Source organism: Penaeus vannamei, chromosome 7, assembly GCF_042767895.1.
Source record: "Penaeus vannamei isolate JL-2024 chromosome 7, ASM4276789v1, whole genome shotgun sequence".
Lineage (NCBI taxonomy): Eukaryota > Metazoa > Arthropoda > Malacostraca > Decapoda > Penaeidae > Penaeus > Penaeus vannamei.
Genome location: NC_091555.1, coordinates 15,333,202 through 15,338,201, shown reverse-complemented (window position 1 = coordinate 15,338,201; position 5,000 = coordinate 15,333,202). Strand labels below are relative to the sequence as shown.

Below are 5,000 nucleotides of genomic sequence, written 5' to 3'. Positions count from 1 at the left end.
GGTGGAGAGGATATTAGAGGTGAGGTGGAGGGTGGAAGTGATGGAATTGGGAGAGGTGGAGAAGGTGCAGGAAGTGGGGGTGGAAGAAGTAGGGGAGATGGAGGAGGTGAAGGAGGTGTATAAGGTGGAGAAGGTGGAGGAGGTGCAAGAAGAGGGGGTGGAAGAGGTGGGGGAGGTGGAGAAGGTGAAGGACGCGGAGGAGATGAAGAAGATGGAGGCGGAGGAGACGAAGAAAGTGCAAAAGATGGAGAAAGTGGATGTGGTGGAGGAAGCGGAGATGAAGAAGATGGAGGAGATGGAGAAGGTATAGGAGACAGAGAAAGTAGACAAAATGGAGAAAGTGGATAGGGTGGAGGAAGTGGAGAAGGTTGGTAAAGATCAACAGCGTCGTGGATCTTAGAAAGAACGGAGAGAAGAAAAAAAGTGGAGTAGATGGAAGACAGGGAAGTTGATGCGGTAGGTGGAAGAAGTGGAGTGAAGGGGTGGACGAAGAGAAAGAAATGTTGAGGTTGATGAACTGGTACATAAGTGGAAGAGGTGGAAGTGGAGTGAGAAAACCTATGAAAAATACAATGATCATTAATGAGAAAATGATGATAACGATATCTAAGACAACCACGAGGATAACAGACATGAGATATAGATAAAGATAAAGACAAAAGTAACGATGATATCAAATATGGGAAACAAAGAAACAACAAAAAGGCAAAACGATAACAGATATTAGAGACAAATACGGCGAAAAAGATACAGATAAAGATAAACACAAAGTAACGATAATAGGAAACATAGAAACAACCAAAAAAGAAGCAATATAAAACACGAAATCAGGAGAGGAAAGGAGAGGATAAGAGCGACTCCCAGGTCAACCCAGGTCACAGATAAGCCCCACGAAAGACGATATCAGGTCAAAGGCAGGTCACAGATAAGGGACCTACACTAATTAGATTAGATTTGGATTAATGGTCATTATCTAAGTGTAGTTCTGATAGCACTATCCTAATCTTTGGTGGGGTGGGGGGTGGGGGGGAGGTGGTCTGTCGCAATGCGGGTAGCGGGAGGTGGAGGTGAAAGTGGAGGTGAGTTTCGAGGTAGTGGAGAGGTGGTGGAGAGGTGGTGGTGGTGGAGGTGAGTTTCGAGGTGGAGTGGTAGTGATGGGGGTGGTGGGGGTGGAATGGTGGTGGCGGTGGAGGTGGTGGTGATGGGGGTGGCGGAGGTGGAATGGTGGTGGCGAGGTGGTGGTGGTGGAGTATGGTGGAGCGGTGGTGATGGAGGTTGAGGTGAGTTTCGAGGTGGAGTGGTGGTGATGGAGGTAGTGGAGAGGTGGTGATGGAAGTGGTGGAGAGGTGGTGGTGGTGGAGGTGAGTTTCGAGGTGGAGTGGTGGTGATGGGGGTGGTGGCGGTGGAGGTGGTCGGGAGGTGGTGGTGATGAGCCTGGCGGTCGTGGAATGGTGGTGGCGAGGTGGTGATGGTGGAGTATGGTGAAGCGGTGGTGATGGAGCTGCAGGTGAGTTTCGAGCTGCAGTGGTGGTGATGGAGGTAGTGGTGGTGGTATGGTGGTGGAGAGGTGGTGGTGATGGAGATGGTGGAGCGGTGATGATGGAAGGGAGGGTGAGTTTCGAGGTGGCGGAGTGGTGGTGATAGAGGTGGTGGTGGTGGAGCGGCAATGATGGAGGTGAAGGTGAGTTTTGAGGTGATGACACGTGTGGAGGTAAGCGGCTATAGTGAAGGTAATGTTGGAAGTGGAGAGTAGGGTGGTGATGGAGGTGGAGGAGAGAGGTAGTGGAGCAAGTGACTGTGGGGATGGAGGTAAAAAATAGAGCTTGGGTGAATGTGGATGTGGAGGTCCCTTTTGAGCAAATGTGGATGTGGAGGTACCCTTTGAGCAAATGTGGATGTGGAGGTACCCTTTGAGTAAATGTGGAGGAATAGGTAAAGATAAGGTGGCGGCGAAGGGGAAGGTGGTATGGCTGGGTGCTCGTTTCCCCTTCATCCCGACCGTCAATTGTTTTTTTTTCCGAAGTGTATCGAAGCGCAACACGATAAATCTATCCAAAACCTTCAAGAAAATCGAACATAAAAAAAAATGATAATGCATTTAGATCAGCAAAACGCAAAGGTAAACATAAACCCGAATACAAGTAGTTTTGAACAGCAAATAAAAGACTGTATTTACCAACAGTATTATCGTTGCAGAATCATTCCGTGCGGTTTAGGGATTGCGAAGCCGGTCGGGGATAACGGCCGTATGTCAATAAACATCGGCCACTTCTTTTATTACGATATTTGTCTCTTTCTTTTCTTTCTACGGATTTTATGAATTTGGATTATGGCGCAAAATAAAAGGATCTGTATATTAATTTTTGTATCCATTTTTTGCGTATTCATTTACTTACTTATCTAATGATTTATGAATTTCGAAAATATACTATATCATTTACTTACTATTCCATTTACTTATCTAACTATTCCTTTATTACGAAAATATGCCATATAATACGTTAAAGTCTGTCGTTGGATCAAAAGCAAGGTCTAATTTTAAGTGAAATACAGCTCACTCAATTCCATTATGTACTTTGCATTATGGGAGAGCTTCTCGGACTGAATAATGACTCCAATTAAGTAAGGGGAATTAATTGATTTACTCTGGAGTAATGAATGTGATGCGAATATAACTGAAAATTATGGGCTTCTCTTGAGGTGGAAAATTCAGTTCCCTTAAATTATGGTTTTTAATAAAAAGATGAAAATAAAACTCCGCTTGAAATATTTTTGGATAAGTAAATATAAGTAAACAAAGAGCTACAAAGTTGCCAGCTCTCCCTTTAAATCTATAATTAAATCTGGAGTCAATTAATATTCTTTTGATAAACTGCTTGGAATCAATTAGGCTTCTTGATCTTAATAAGCATACTCAAAATCTATACGATTCTTGGAATCAGTATATGCTTTCCATTAATAAAGAATCAATGAAGTATGCGTTTGTAGAAAAAATAATCGCCTTAAAATGAAACACATTACAAAAATAAAATATCCAATGGAAAAAAAAACTTGAGTTGAACTAAACAAATATCCCACTGAGAAAGCCGATTGCAAACAGTTGAGTTTCAACCTTGCAACACGACCGAACACGGACGTCAAAATCGCACGTACCTGTCTCCCTCCTACGAACACAAGCAGGAGAAGTAACAGTAAGCTGGTAACTACAGGACCCAGATCTACATCCATCCTCGCTCTTTGCCCGCGTCGGTGCTGGAGCTGAAGGCGAGGCTGACGGCGGAGCTGATGTCTCGATCTCGATGCTGATGTTGACACTGAGATGTTTTTTTTTCCCCGTTAGATTTGCTTTTAAATGTCCACTTGTTTTATTTATTTGCTAATTTAATACTTATTTATCTGCTTAAGCTCTCTCAGGGTAGTAGAGGCGTGGCTTTGTATTTAAGGGGGTATTTAGGGGTATTGAAAGGTCTTGGCGTGATTTTCTTTTTTTTTCCTTCGCTTTTATCACTGTGGTCCAGGGGGTCCCCTCACGCTAGCAAGGCGTCGCGAGATCCGGGGTAAGGCATGCCATTCCACGAGTAAACAGAGACATAAACTTGCCATCTTTATCGCGCCAGAGAAGGTTGTACTTTACCTGCGCTAGAAAAACACACGCACACTCCCACTCTCTCGGTGATTCGCGTTGCCTCGTTAGAATCCTATATTAAGCGTCGCATTTTTTTTTTTTTTAATCTCCCCTCTTTTTTCTTTCCTCCGTACGAAGGAGAGAATATTTTATTGCTTAGGGAAAAACGGAGTCCACGATCTCCCTCGCGTAAGGCCACTTCACACTTGATATTGAAACACCGGTTTAGCGTTGTCACTCAGCACAGTCGTCCGGGTGGTTCTAGCTGGACGCTTCGAAAGACCACTCTGTCCCTCAGTCTGAAGGTCCGTGTTATCAATTGCAATAAGGAGTCTGTCACACTTTCCCTTGCCAGTGCCGGTCTGGCGGTTGTTCCATTTGAAGCAAATCTTTAAAAGAACACTGGCGACTTGAAGGACCTCGTGATAAACTCTCGAGGGGCGCTAAGAGGGCCCTCGGATAACGCCATGGAACACAGGATCACAGGACCCGCTAGGCCTTCACGTTTCGGCGGAGGTGAAGAAGGGGAGAATCCGGCGTTCTCGTTCCTTTTCTGATCCGACTGATCCTGCTCCGGTGCTTGGCGACCCGGCACCGCAAGAAATGGCGTGTTCTTATATACAATTTGTTTTTTTTATTATAATATCATAGAAATCTAAAGGCTCACGTGTGAGGAATACCGTTATATGGGTTGATCAAGGCCGCTCGAGTTTCCCCGTTCACAAACAGATATATTTGTATCTAAATGAGATTATACACTGTTCTTAAATGGAAGCCCAAACATCACAAGAGTTGAAGTGTCGGTGTGGAAGTAGTACGCTCGGCTCGTCTCAACGGAATGTCGGAGATGGTGGCAGGGGGTCTTGAGCCTGGATGATGTGTTGCGAGTTGGAGATGAAGAGCCGGGGAAATGCGCTAAGAAAACGGGTTACTTGGTGAAATCCTGGGACTTGATGTAGGCCGATGGGGATAATACTTCTTATTTAGGCGATGCAAAAATACTCAGACTTGAATGGTGACTCCAGCGAGTGCTCCTGGCGGAATGCGGTGTTTAAGGTTCCTGAGGTGCCTGGTGAAGGTTCAATGATGTTAAAAGGACACAAGACAAATTCGGGTTTGGTGAGAATCATAGCAATTAATGGCGGTGCGTTAAGCTGCGATCTGAAGCAAGTCGGATGAAATTCACCTTATTTACCCCTACGGCAGCCAGGGATCCACGGCGAAGGAACGGTGGGGTTGTTGCGAGAGGGGAGCAAGCCAGCCGCTCTGCAGCTCGAGTCAAACCCTTGCAGGAAACCAGAAGCGTGACCCATTCGCGGAAAAGAGATGGAAGGTCTCAGATTTCATAGACTAAACGTGTTCACCAGGAAATCAG

At 45.3% G+C, this 5,000-nt stretch overlaps 1 long non-coding RNA gene across 1 annotated transcript in view; it reads right to left on the bottom strand.

Annotated features, from left to right (window-relative positions):
- LOC138862214 (uncharacterized) overlaps window positions 1–5,000 on the bottom strand; it is a 47,256-nt gene that overhangs the window by 23,957 nt on the left and 18,299 nt on the right. The window contains exon 2 of the long non-coding RNA XR_011398656.1: window positions 3,154–5,000. This exon is cut by the window's right edge and continues 749 nt beyond it. This is a non-coding gene — a long non-coding RNA (uncharacterized lncRNA). The remainder of the gene's footprint in view (window positions 1–3,153) is intronic.